Source organism: Pygocentrus nattereri, chromosome 2 (genome assembly GCF_015220715.1).
Source record: "Pygocentrus nattereri isolate fPygNat1 chromosome 2, fPygNat1.pri, whole genome shotgun sequence".
In the NCBI taxonomy this organism is placed as follows: domain Eukaryota; kingdom Metazoa; phylum Chordata; class Actinopteri; order Characiformes; family Serrasalmidae; genus Pygocentrus; species Pygocentrus nattereri.
Window position 1 is genome coordinate 7,387,333 of NC_051212.1, and position 14,847 is coordinate 7,402,179.

Here is a 14,847-nt window from a genome sequence, read left to right on the forward strand (position 1 = left end):
GACTAAATGCTGTGTTAAGTGCGCTGATGGTCAGTACTGACCTCCTCAGTGTGTCCAGACTGAATAGCCCACTGAATACTAACTAGAAGAACTAGAGCCCAGCGCAGCCACATTCAATAATATGTGAAGACCCCTCCCCAAAAGTATCCCAGGGTCTGCTTCATACATCATTTTCCAGCTGCTTTCACAGAAACAGAACCGAGCAGGACCGTTTCCAGCCATGTGGACCCTGTTCTCCCATCTGTAGTCTCTGCTCAGGCCGATTAAAGCTGCACTACACAGCACTCAGGGGGTCACAGGCACCGCATCATCCACACTACAGCGCTGTTACACTGAGAGGACCAGACGTACCTGTGGGTCTCCACCACTGGACGCAGCGGAGCGACTGCCGGGGTGGTCGTAGTGGAAAAGGGCAGCCAGGACAACAAAAAGGTCCAGAATGGCGCTGCAACGATAAAATTTACAGATACGAACAACAGACAAAAAACCAAAAGAACATAAGAGCAAAACAAACGAGGCTCCGCGCAGCGATTTAACCCAAAAAACACATACAGCAGGATGTCAACACGACCCGCCCCGGCTCTCTACCACATACGCCTTCCCCAATCCTCCTCCCAGGCAGAACCACTCTCTCTCTCTCTCTCTCTCTCTCTCCTCTCTCTTTTCTCTCTCTCTCTTTTCTCTCTCTTTTCTCTCTCTCTCCTCTCTCTTCTCTCTCTCTCTCTCTCTCTCCTCTCTCTTTTCTCTCTCTCTCTTTTCTCTCTCTTTTCTCTCTCTCTCCTCTCTCTTTTCTCTCTCTCTCTCTCTCTCTCTCTCTCTCTTCCTCTCTCTCTCTGTCTCTCTCTTTTCTCTCTCTGTCTCTCTCTCTCTTCCTCTCTCTCTCTGTCTCTCTCTCTTTTCTCTCTCTCTTTTCTCTCTCTCTTTTCTCTCTCTCTCTCTTTTCTCTCTCTCTCTCTCTCTCTTTCCTCTCTCTCTTTTCTCTCTCTTTCTCTCTCTCTCTTTTCTCTCTCTCACTTTTCTCTCTCTTTTCTCTCACTCTCTTTTCTCTCTCTTTTCACACTCTCTATCTCTGTCTCTCTCTCTCTCTCTCTCTCTCTCTCTCTGTCTCTGTCTCTCTCTCTCTCTCTCTCTCCCTCTCTCTCTCTGTCTCTCTCTCTTTTCTCTCTCTCTTTTCTCTCTCTCTCTCTTTTCTCTCTCTCTCTCTCTCCCTCTCTCTCTCTGTCTCTCTCTCTTTTCTCTCTCTCTTTTCTCTCTCTCTCTCTTTTCTCTCTCTCTCTCTTTCTCTCTCTTTTCTCTCTCTCTCTCTCTCCTCTCTCTTTTCTCTCTCTCTCTCTTTGCTCTCTCTCTTTCTCTCTCTTTTCTCTCTCTCTCTCTCTCTCTCTCTCTCTCTTCCTCTCTCTGTCTCTCTCTCTTTTCTCTCTCTTTTCTCTCTCTCTCTTTTCTCTCTCTCTCTCCTCTCTCTCTCTTTTCTCTCTCTCTCTTTTCTCTCTCTTTTCTCTCTCTCTTTTCTCCCTCTCTCTCTCTCTTTTCTCTCTCTCTGTCTCTGTCTCTCTCTCTCTCTCTCTCTCTCCCTCTCTCTCTCTGTCTCTCTCTCTTTTCTCCCTCTCTCTCTCTCTTTTCTCTCTCTCTCTCTCTCTCTCTCTCTCTCTCTCTCTCTCTCTCTCTCTCCCTCTCTCTCTCTGTCTCTCTCTCTTTTCTCTCTCTCTTTTCTCTCTCTCTCTCTTTTCTCTCTCTCTCTCCTCTCTCTCTCTTTTCTCTCTCTCTCCTCTCTCTTTTCTCTCTCTTTTTTCTCTCTCTCTCTCTCTTTTCTCTCTCTTTCTCTCTCTTTTCTCTCTCTCTCTCTCTCTCTCTCTCTCTCTCTCCCTCTCTCTCTCCTCTCTCTTTTCTCTCTCTCTTTTCTCTCTCTCTCTCACTTTTCTCTCTCTCTCTTCTCTCTCTCTCTCTCTCTCTCTCTTTTCTCTCTCTCTCTTTTCTCTCTCTCTCTCTCTCTCTCTCTTTCCTCTCTCTCTCTCTCCTCTCTCTTTTCTCTCTCTCTTTTCTCTCTCTCTCTCTTTTCTCTCTCACTCTCTCTCTCTCTTTTCTCTCTCTTTTCTCTCTCTCTCTCTCTCTCTCTCTCTCTCTTTTCTCTCTCTTTTCTCTCTCTCTCTCTCTCTCTCTCTCTCTTTTCTCTCTCTCTCTCAGGGAAGACTTCAACATGAACTTTAACAATTATTCTTTACCGTGGCAGAAATCTGTGTTACCCGCTCTGCTGTGTGTGTGTGGAAATGATGGTGGATTTGAATGATTGATGATGATGGATCAAATGATGGATTTGAACAGGGACAGGCTGAAGATTTTTGTAAAGACCTCAGACAGCTCGTCTGCACATACCTTCTGCACACTTCCTGCCACACACTTATCTGGGTCACTGCCCTGACCACATGTCTTACCTGATGCTCCTGTACACTGAGGATGTGGTTGTGAGAGACTGGTGGAGGTCTAGTGTATGTCTCTGCTGCTTTCACGTCATATTGAGCAAAGAGTAAACAGTTAAGTTCCTCTGCCAGTGAGGCGTCACCCTTAACTGTTGTGCCTTAACTTCTGGTCGTTGTTGTTGAAGTGATCCTCAGTTTTCCTCTTGTAGGTGGTCTTAGCCTCCTTGATGCCTGCTTTCAGGTTGGTTCTAGCCACACTGTAGAGGGCTCTGTCACCAGACCTGAAGGCAGCATTCCGCTCATTAAGGAGAATTCGGACCTCCTTTGTTACCCAGGGCTTTTGATTTGGGTACACTTTGATGTTTTTGTCCACTGTAACATTGTCCACACAGTTTTTGATGTAGCACAGTACAGATGATGTGTACTTCTCCAGGTCCTGATCCTCAGACATCCCAGTTGGTCCTTTTGCAGCTGTGAGGAAGCTCCTTCAGGCCATGTTTTGATAGTCTTTGTGATGGGTTGAGATTTTGGCTGCCTGTTAAACTCCGTATTGATTCTAAAATTCTTTTATTGACGTATAAAGCCCTACATGGGCTCGGTCCTGAGTTCCTGCAAGACCTTATTTCCTATTACGAGCCATCACGACTACTCAGATCCCAGAGTGCTGGCTCATTAATAGTTCCTAGAATTCATAAGGCTGCAGCTGGGGGAAGAGCTTTTTCTTATAAAGCCCCCAAACTCTGGAATGATCTTCCAGAAAATGTTTGGGACTCAGACACAGTCTCAATCTTTAAAACTAGGCTGAAAACTCACTTGTTCAATTTAGCTTTTGGTAGGTAATGTTCCCCCTTAGATAAAGATCCAGGGGTCCATGGATACTCAGGTTTGTGGACGGTGGAGCGGAGGGATGCCAAACTTTCAGAGTGCTGCTGTGTCTGTGTGTCCTTCTGGTTCTTTTAGTTAAGCTGTCATAGTCAGATCTGGCGGAGTCGTTAGCCACACTCTGGATATATTCACATTCTCTGTTTTACATACAAACAGACAGAATAAAACTAATTCCCTCTCCCTGCTTTTTTCAGAGTTTACAACCGCCCACATGTCCGGCCGGACACTGAAGGACGACTGACTGTCGAGCCCTCCTGCTACCCTCTTCAGACCAGCTGCCCATGCCCAGCTACCACCACCTGCCTTGGACTAGCTGCCCACCCTACACTGATGTTCTCATAGACTCCTCGCTATTACTACTACTAATGCTACTGCTATTAATATTAGTAGTATAATCACTTGTAGGTAGTTTGACGAGAGGAGGATGGGTCCCCCTTGGTGAGCCTGGTTCATCCCAAGGTTTCTTCCTCAGTTCTGAGGGAGTTTTTCCTTGCCACTGTTGCCCCTGGCTTGCCCGCCGGGGGGGGTTTACATTTTTTACATTCGTCTTAAAACTCTGTCTTTTCTGGAATTCTGTGAAGCTGCTTTGTGAGAACATCTGTTGTAAAAAGCACTACAAATAAATTTGATTTGATTTTCTTTTCTTTTCTTTTGAGAGGGGTGTATGCTGGAAATACAGAGCAGTGATCTGATTGGCCCAGATGTGGTAATAATGTTGATTTAAAACTGTTCTCAATGTTTGAGTAGACCTTGTCTAATGTATTTCTCCCCCTGGTAGCACATTTTATGTGTTGTTGGAATTTGGGGAGAACTAGTGGGGACTAACTTTGGGGATTTTAGTGGTTAACCCCTAGAGAACTGTGCATGCCAGTCAAGTTCTTCCACACCAGACTGGCTCATCCGTGTCTTTATGGATCTGCTTTGTGCACTGGTGCACAGTCATGTTGGAACAGGAAGGGGCCGTCCCCAAACTTTTCCCACAAAGTTGGGAGCATGAAATTGTCCAAAATCTCTTGGTGCTGAAGTATTAAGAGTTCCTTTCACTGGAACTAAGGGTCCGAGCCCAACTCCTGAAAAACAACCCCACACCATGATCCCACCTCCACCAAACTTTACACTCTGCACAATGCAGTCAGGCAAGTACCGTCTCCTGGAAACCGCCAAACCCAGACTCATCCATTGGATTGCCAGACGGAGAAGCGTGATTGGTCACTCCAAAGAACACGTCTCCACTGCTCTAGAGTCCAGTGGCGGCGCTTTACACCACTGCATTCCACGCTTTGCACAGCACTTGGTGATGTAAGGCTTGGATGCAGCTGCTTGGCCATGGAAACCCATTCCATGAAGCTCTCTACGCTGTTCTTGAGCTGATCTGAAGGCCACATGAAGTGTGGAGGTCTGTAGTGATTGACTCTGCAGAAAGTTGGTTACCTCTGCGCACTATGCCCCTCAGCATTCGCTGACCGCTCTGTCATTTTACGTGGCCGACCACTTCGTGGCTGAGTTGCTGTCGTTCCCAATCGCTTCCACTTTGTTATAATCCCACTGACAGTTGACTGTGGAATATTTAGTAGTGAGGAAATTTCACGACTGGACTTGCTGCACAGGTGGCGTCCGATCACGGCACCACGCTGGAATTCTCTGAGCTCATGAGAGCGACCCATTCTTTCACTAATGTCTGTAGAAGCAGTCTGCAGGCCTAGGGGCTCGGCTTTATACACCTGTGGCCATGGAAGTGACTGGAACACCTGAAGTCAATGATTTGGTTGGGTGAGTGAACCATCACAAAATGTGTCCCCACCAGCAGTGAACTGAACCCCAGGGTTTATTTGGAAGCGAACTGAGACCCGTAAATTTTGCTGGACCGCTGTTCACTTGTTTAGGGCGGACCCAATACAGGTGGTGTGTACAGTACAGGCTAAATATTTGTCTTACTGCAGATTTCCTGAATTGCTCTTATGTAATTATTTTCATTGTTAGATCAAGATGATAATATCGCAGATGGCAGCGATTTCAGATCTGCACTACATCCTGCACTGTGCACTGTGTTGCTCTGTGCTGTTTATCATAGGATTGAAAAGTGACACATGCTTGCCCTGCGTTTTCTCTTCCTTTAGCTTTTTATGTCTAATGTTTTGCAGCTGCTTTATGTCCAGTGTCTCATCAAACAAAATGAAAGGTAAACTGTTCACTGAAAATGTCGAGTCTTGTCCATTTAAATGAGGGTGCAGGAGGTGCATAGCTCAGTCAGGACCACTATGTCAAAGAAAACATGCATGTTTGCCTGATAACAGCAGGTGATCTGTGATTGTGGCCAGAGCTGGACTTCATGGCCTGCTGGACCAACACTATGTAAGGGTCCAGCCCAGCCCCGCCTGCTGCCAGCAGAGGGCGATGGCAGCAAGGGGCCATAACTTTAGGGAACTGCAATTCCCAGAAGCTCATGGGCTGATTTGGTCCAACTCCACACACCTGCGGACTCCTCTACTTAAGGCTGTGGCAAACAGTAGTGCTGGTCACTCCTTTGTAGAGGAGAGAGCAGTGTGGTACTTAGTGTCATTAAAGAAGAGAAAAGAGAGCTTGGAGAAGAAATTGTCCCAAAACTAAATGAAAAGAAAAGAGGGCTGAAAGAAATTGTACCAAAACTACAGAAAGAAGAAAAGAGGGCTAAAAAAATAAACCCCCCCAAAACTACTGGAAATACACAAGGAGGCTTGAGCTACAAACGACTCCGAGAGCTAGAAAAGGTCTTGGTCTACCAAGACAAAAGAATTGAAACATAGTCTGGCTTCCTGACTAAGGTTCCATACTTACAGGGGAAGTGGCTTTTCTCACTCTTTTCTTTCACCTTCCCAGATCAGCCTCTGTTTGAACACGCTGCTTTCAGCGTTTCTTTTGTTTGTCTTCTTCATTTTCACCTTCCTTGCGATGCTTGACCCGTTGTGACCTGTGCATCCTTGGACCACTCACACACACACACTCCATTGCCCCAAAAAACTTATTCAGTCCTCTTTCTCACTGGTTTTCATTTCTGCACTTTGGTCCCCTCCCACCGTCCCGTAACAGCTATACTTGATTTCGTTCCCCGAAGATTTGTTACACTGTTAAAAACTGAGAGCCTGCTTAACTTTAATGATATGATTCAAATAAAATGTTAGGACAGCAGATTCCACTGCTGTTCTGGAGTTAAACTGAGATGACAGTTATGCTCTCTAACTCTCATTTTTCAGCTATGTAAACAATGTAGATGTGGTGCCTAATCTGGGCCAGAAGCTGACCACAATGTATTGTATTAGGAACACATCCGCAGCAGACTAATCTGACTCCGTTTGAGAAAACTTGACAGTTTCTATTGAAACTGGACTCATGTTTGACTTTGTAGAAGGTGCTGCAGCTCCTGAAGGGATTTTAGAGGAACTCTGTTACAGTAATGATGTATTTCTATTTGAGAAAGCTGAGTGTTTAGCCTTCTCCTGTAAAGTTACCATTGTGGAGAAACCTGTTCTTTGGACAGCGACGTTATTCTGTTTTATCCAGTTTCTTACTTTCAGCTTAAATCTGAGCCTGTAAATATTCACTGTTTACACTCAGATTTCTTTCTCTGTATTTCTTTATACTGTTTTTATTCCATGAGTTTCTTTATAGTTGTGTGAGTGATGAATAATGAAATTCACTACAGTAAAAACAAACAAAAACTCTGACTCTGAGTGAAGTTTCTCTGTTTGTCCTGCACTGTAGTAAAACCAACACTGCTTTAATTCTGTTAAAGCTGATGTAAAACGGGTGTCATACTGACCTTTCTGCTGTTCTCCTTCAGAGCTCATCTGCAGAGCTGAAAGTCCAAGCAAATAATTTTTAATTACACGAAAAGGATTTTTTCCAAATAGTCATAAAGATGTGATCCAAGATTTGATGGTGTTGGAGTTTATCAGAGGATAAAATGATGTAGAACCTGGTTGGTTGGTTGGTTGGCTGGTTTATTGGTTTGGAGGAACAAAAGATTTAAAAATTCATCACCCTGGTGAGCAGAGCTGTTCGATACTGGCCAGGGTGCGGCCGCAAAGACACGCCACACCCACAAATCCGCAATAACAAAAACGCATGTTCAATTTAATGGTGTTAAATTGAAAGGGACTCGTAGACGACCTGATTCTGGGACGGGGTGTCGTGAGTGGCAGAGCAGCTCCATGCTGTGATCCATTGAAAGTCATCCTTGTCTGTGTCTCCTCACTCCGCGTGCGGGCTCTGCTGAAGAGGGCAGCAGCCAGAGTAGAGGAGCAGAAAAGCCCCCCATTTTTAGGGTCCAGCGTGGTATACCAGTTGGATCCAGACATCCACCAAGACCCGTTCTAAGACCCATTGTGCATGGGCGACCAGATGGCAGGCTGTGTGTGCGGGTTATCTCTGTGCCCGCGAGTTGCGGGCGAAGCCCTCCGGAGTTCTAAGGTCCACGTTGAAGCTCCGTTACCCGCTCTGGTGGCTTAGGGCACCCTGGAGGGTGGTTATCTTGTACGGATCTGGTTTCTCAAACGAATGGGGTACTTTGACCACTCTACACGGCGTACGCGGGGCCCATCTCCTCGGGTCCTCTGGACCTCAGTATCCTAACTTCCAGCACAAGTGCAGACACCTCCATGAGGCCTTTGAGCCAGTCCACTTCCCATGGGAGCAGAGCCATGAAGGCATTGCCAAACGCTCGGTCGGTTTTGTGGTGGTCCACCTGAAAGGAGAGTTTGTGGTTAGACACAAAGCAGGGCACGGAAAGAAGGTGACGCTACAGTCGGCCTAAGGTACTTACTCATGCCACAGCCCGGTTCTGGTTGTCCACCTCCGGTTGGTCAAGCTTGGCCTTCTGGAGGTTGATGAAAACTACCGGGCGCTGGCCGATGAGCATGGCCAGGTATCCGGCAAGATAGCCCTGCAGCAGTTTAAAGAGGTGTGCACGGGGCCTTCTCTGGATCATATCTGAAGGGTTAACGATTTTATATTGCGCCAGACAGTTACCTGGAAGCAGGAGCTGGCTGGCTCCTGCTTCCACGAACCGTAGGTCCACCTTCCACGTGCTCAGATCTCTTTGGGAGATCTGATGTAGGAAACCTCCATCATGGTAAGCAAAGCAGAGCATGTGGCTTCGCGCTAGTAGTTTCTGTGCTCTGATGTGAACCATTGTAACACTTTCCACCCTTGTTTTGCAGAGAGAGTGGCGGATTTGCGGTCGCACCACCACGGCCATCAAACATCACCTCACTAGCAGACATCGGGTGGAGAGTAAAGTGGAGCTCGACCTTCTCACCTTAACAACCGGCAGGTTTAAGGGATACCTGGACTCTTCGGTGTGTGACAAGGCAGCTGTCTCAGTTGGATTGCCATCTGGCTAACATCCATGGCATCTCAGGGAACGAGCTCACTCAGATGCTGGTTGCAGCCAAGGAGGAATGCCTCTTCCATAAGCTGGCAGACCTCAGGGCCAGTGAGCTGGACCTAGCCATAACCGCAAAGCCATCCCAGAGGAAGAAGAGGCTTCTTCCCAAAGCCCTTTGCCTCCCACAGACACCACCCAATGGAGTAACCCCACTCTCAGTGGACCGGAAGTCTCCACGTCTGCCCACGTCCACAAAATCATCTACCTGTATTTTGGACCCAATCCCTACAAGTCTACTCAAGGAAATCTTACCAGAAATAACCAAGCCTATTCTGTCAATAATAAACTCCTCTCTTAGCTGATTAAGAAAGTGAACCTTGATACCTGTGAACTATCAAACTATAGACCTATCTCAAATCTCCCCTTTTATATCCAAGATCCTGGAAAAAGCGGTAGCAAAACAATTAAGCTCTTATTTACATATGAATCATCTACATAAGAAAATTCAGTGTGGTTTTAGGCTACATCACAGTACAGAAACAGCACTAGTAAAATTTTTAATGATCTTTTATTATTCTCTGACAAAGGAAGTGTGTCTTTGCTAGTCCTCCTTGATCTTAGTGCAGCATTTGACACAATAGACCACGCTATCTTACTAGATAGACTGGAAAACCATTATTATTGTTGGGCGTGGTGGGTAGCGCTGTCGCCTCTCAGCAAGGCGGGCCTGGGTTCGATTCCCCGGCCGGGCAACTGGGGTTCTCTCGCAGATTTGCAATCAGAATTATGGTCAGACTGCGTTACTGTGCCAAACAGATTTACTTTTCCAAAATGAGCACTATAGATTATAGGCTCATCTTGTCAGTGTTTCTTTTTCCTTATTTATTTTTTAATTATTTGATTTCATTTTGTTTATACATTTTATATTTTAATGAAAATGTGTTAGCATCATGCCAGACTTGACAGGCCAGGGGAATCTGTAAAGAAGGGAGAGGAGAGATAAGCGGGGGGGGTGGGGTGGGGGGGGAGGGTAAAAAAGGGAAATAACATAAGGGCAGAAAAAAAAGAAAAACACAGCGCAAATGCCACGGCGATGGTTCACCAACTGCTGCTCCTGAGAAAAGAGAAGAAAGTGTACCTGAGACGTACAGCACTTGGAGATACTACACAAATGACTGTGATGTATGTGTATGTGAGTGTGTGTGTTTGTGAGTGCAGTACAGTATAAATTTGTCACAAGATGCACTCAATATCGAGGGCAGAAAGCTGCGACAACATCCCCCCAGAGGCCAGAGGAAGGCAGAGAAAGACCAGGGAATCCCGCCCGCCGCGGCCCCCCCAGGAGCAGTGGAGACCCTGGGCCGTATCTCCCAGTGACCCCTGCATGCCCACCCCAGCGGAAGGGAGAGGGGGACTCCGGACAGCACCCCCCCCAGCAATGGAGCGCAGGTCCAGGGGAACCAGAGGAACCAGAGCCGCCCCCAGGATGCCCCTCCCCATCACGAGGCAGCAGCAAAGACCCAGCGCCTCATACGCCCGAGAACCAACCACCACCCAGCAGGGCCCCATCCCCGCCGAGGGGCCTTGAGCCGCCCCGGAGCCCAACCACCCAGGGGAGCGGGCCAACCGTCACGCCGGAGTACCAGGCCAGGCCCTGAAGCCCCAAGGCGCCCCCCATCTGGGGGGGAAGTAGCAACCACAGGGGAGCAGCCGGGAGAGGACCGGGGACAACAATCCCCCGACCCAGAACCAGCTGTCCTCACATACACTCAACCTCATATATACATCTACATACCTTCACTCCCTTATATTCCTCCACCCCTATATATACACCTACGCACACATACCTCCACACCTATATACATTCCTACATACATACATACACCCACATATATACATACACATCACCCCAATATGTACAAACACCCACCCATATATACACCCCCCCGTCCCCCTAGATGAGGTGGGGGCGAATGGAAAGGCCAGCCAGTAACAGTTTGTATATGGATGCATACATGGGACGAACGTGCACACGTGCGGGGGGGCGCACACACGGGAGGAACATGCACGACTGCACACGAGTCCGAGGGCGCACGCCAGGGAAGAATGCGCGCGGGCGCACAGACGCCCACACCCACCCAACCATACAATGCCACATGGCTGGCACCGCCATACCGGCCACCCTCCGCGGCGGGGGCCCGGGCAGCAACCCCAGAACGCCAGGAATGCCCCCGGCCCAGCCCCTGTTCCGGCGTTCAACACCCCGCCCCGGTAGGGAGCAGGAAACGGGTGAGGGATGACCTTCCCACCCTTCCACCTCCAGTGAAGTGTTGAGTGCAGGAGTTGGTGTATATGAATGTGGGGTAGGGTGTGATACTATGGTGTAGTTAAAATTGGGGGGACAGGTGTGTAGGCAAACATGGGCTAAGCACCGGGCCACTGGTCTGCAATGTCCATCTACACCGTCCCCTCAAAAGCCCTGAATGTCTAAAGTGCAGTAAAAACTGAGGGACAGACAGTCGTCAGGAGACGAGTGAGGCTATGACAGCGGGTCGACCTCTTTGACCCCCGGCAACATGCCTGCCCCCAGGATCCTAAATGTATGAGTACTGTGTGTGTTTGTGTGTGTTTGCTTGGGTGGGGGAATAATGTATGTATGTGTGTGTGTGTGTGTGTGTCTGGGGGTGGATGGAGGGGGGTATGTAGGTCCAGAGGCAATGATCCTCTGGAAGAGGAGAGCCAGCTGACTAGCTGGCTCATGAGGCTCCGCGTTTCACTGTCCCCCCGCTCGAGGCAGGATGAGGTCGGCCCGGGGAGGTCACGGAGACACCCTATGCCGCCACCCCGCCCAAGCCCCCACTTCCCCCACCGCAGAGAGCAGCCCGCCCAGCAACACCAACCACACAGCACCACATGCCCATGCGAACGCGGGCGTCCGCACATCCACACACCCCCCCCCCACCGCACACACCCCCGGACCCACACACCGCCCCCCCCCCCCCGCATACACACCCGTCCCACATATACATCTACCCTCATGTGTACCCACACATTCACTTAGACATATATGTACACCTAGACATATTCATCCTCTATATACACCCACACATCCACCTGCTCTCATATATACACCTACACATGGACCCACACACCTATATACACCTGTACCGAACCATTCCAGTCAAACAACAACAGACATCAACGAGACAGAAGACAAGCTGGCCTGAGTCAGGAACCCATTGCCCCCAGTCCACCCCACACCCCCCCCACTGGACACCGCCCCACCCCCGCCACTCAGGCACCCCAGAACCCCAAGGCATAGACCCGACGCCCCGATGCAAGGTCAACCCGCCCCACCCGGTGGTGCGCCCGCAGCGGCGCAAGCCATCCCCGCACGGGCAGGGACCCAGCATGGGGTCGGGCGGCTCCAAGGCATCGGGCCCCGGGTCCCGCCACTAGCCCCGGAGGGGAGGCTAGCTACCCCACCCAGGGCCTGCACCCGCCCTCCACGCATCCCCGGACCTGCACCCGAGGCAAAACGGCGGCGCCCCCCGAGCCCCCACCCATCCACCACCAACCAGGGCAAGCACACAGACACCCCAGGTCAGCCGCCGAGGCCCCCCAGCTTACTCAGGAAGTTACCGACACAAGCAGTCATCCCAGAGTCAATTCCCAGCCACCAACTAGGCCACCCGGGAGATGAAACCACAGCCAACCACCCCGACTAACTAGTGGAGTTGATCAGTGGGAGCCAAAGAGAGTTAAATTCCTCCAACTGGTTTTTAGAGGAAGCAGACATTCTTTCCAGACTAATGTGATCAAATAATAAATTTTTGTAAAGAGTAATATGTAGATCTTTTTTTTGCTTCCAGTTAATGAGGATGGTTTTCTTGGCGATGCATAGGGCAGTGAGAACTATGTGTGATGTATTTGCATCCATAACCAATTCACTGACGTCTCCTAAGATGCACAGTCTGGGTGAGGTTGGGATGCAACATTTAAGCCACGTGGACAAGTCTGTACATATCCTGTGCCAGAACATCTGAACAGGCCTACAATCCCATATAGCATGCAGATAGTTATCGGTTACATTGGCTGTACAGTGGGTGCATATGTTTGATTGTGCTAGGCCCATTTGGAACATCCTTTGTCCTGTATAATGTACTCTATGAAGGACTTTGTATTGTATAAGTTGTAAGTTGGGGCTTTTACTTATTTTGAAGATATTTGAACATATTTCTATCCAAAAGCTTTGATCTTGATTGATAGAGAGATCACGTTCCCATTTGGCTATCGGGAGGGAGATTGAGTCATCAAATTTTAATAATAATTTGTACAGTTTTGATAATAATTTAGGGGTACATAAATTTAAAAATTCAGTTACCCATGTTGATATTTCCAGATTTAGTTGGTTGGGATTAAATCTCTCTTGAATGATGGATTTCAATTGTTGATATTCAAGAAATTTACTGTTGTTTATTCCATATTCTGATATGAGTTCCTGGAATGTGATAAAGTTTCCCTCTTTAATAACATGTTCTAAATTTTTTATTCCCTTTTCACGCCACGATGTGAAATTTAGTACTTTCTTATTCTGACAAATGTCTGGATTGTTCCAAATGGGTGTTAGTTTGCATGGAATAAGTGGAGACTGAGTTAGTTTTAGAAATTCCCACCAGGCTGTCAGTGAGCTATTTATACTGAGGCTTTTAAAAGCGTCGTGGCGCTTAATATTAGAGCTAATGTAAGGTAAGTCTGAGAGTTTTGTTTTTCTACAGAATGCTTGTTCTAGGTCCAACCATGGACTGTCTAGTAAGTCAGGTTTGATCCATTTTGAAATGTATTGTAATCTATTGGCTAAGAAATAATTATAAAAATTTGGTAGTTCTAAACCACCATTGTTTTTCGGCTTTTGTAGAGTTTTCAGACTTATTCTTGATGGCTTATTTTTCCATAAGAATTGTGAGATGTTTGAATCTAAGGACTTAGCCAAGCAGCAGGGGGTTTATTTGGGATTAGTGAGAATAAATAGTTGATTTTTGATAAAACCATCATTTTAATGGTAGCGACTCTCCCCATGAGTGATATAGGTAAGGCGTTCCAACGTTTGAGATCATCTTCTATTGTTTTCAGTAAAGGGATATGATTTAACTGCACTAAGTCTGATAGCCTAGCAGAGACATGTATGCCTAAATATCTAATATTACCTGATTGTAGTGGAATGGCGGTTGTGTTCTGGAAACTACAGTTTATAGGCAAAACTGTTGATTTTCCCCAGTTGATGGAATAATCTGATATAGAAGAGAAGCTATCTATTAGTCTAATTGTATTCGGGAGAGAAGCTTGGGAGTTTTCCAGGAAAAGTAATACATCATCTGCATAAAGACTTATCTTGTGGTTTGTAGTTTCTGTGTTAATTCCTTTAATATTTGTATTTTGTCGAATTGCTGCTGCTAATGGCTCAATGAAGATAACGAAAAGTGAGGGTGATAGTGGGCAGCCCTGCCTGGTGCCCCTCTGCAGAGTGAAGCTTTGTGAAGTGATATCGTTTGTCCTAACACGTGCACTAGGAGAGCTATGTAAGGTTTTGATCCAGTTTGTGAAGGTTGAACCAAATCCAAATTTGTGTAGGACTGCTAATAAATATTTCCAGTTTACCCGATCAAATGCCTTTTCTGCGTCTAAAGATACAGTGGTTGTCTCTAATTTGTTAATTGTGCAGTAATCTATTATGTTTACTAGTCTGCGTGTGTTATTGGCTGATTGTCTACCCTTGATAAAACCTGTCTGGTCAGGATGTACTATAAGTGGAGTGATTTCCTCTAATCTTCTGGCAAGGACTTTGCAAATAATTTTAAGATCTACGTTTATGAGTGAAATTGGGCGATAGCTAGAAGGCAGTGTAGGGTCTTTGCCTGGTTTAAGAAGTAGGCTAATGTTAGCAGAATTCATGTCTGGGGACAGTACGTTCTCATTTTGAATTTGAGTTACCATTCTGAAAAAGGTTGGTTCTAGCACAGACCAGAATTCTTTGTAGAAATCTGCCAGACAAGACAGGCAAAAAAAAAAAAAACCAGTGTGGAGTTCTCTCTGTGTGGAGTTTGCATGTTCTCCCCGTGTCTGCGTGGGTTTCCTCCGGGTTCGTCCCACAGTACAAAGACATGCAGTCAGGCCAATTGGACATGC

At 47.3% G+C, this 14,847-nt stretch overlaps 1 pseudogene; it reads right to left on the reverse strand.

Moving 5' to 3' along the window:
• Positions 1–1,160: 1,160 nt before the first annotated feature.
• On the reverse strand, positions 1,161–2,865 carry LOC119262146 (annotated as a pseudogene).
• Between the last annotated feature and the right edge of the window lie 11,982 nt (positions 2,866–14,847).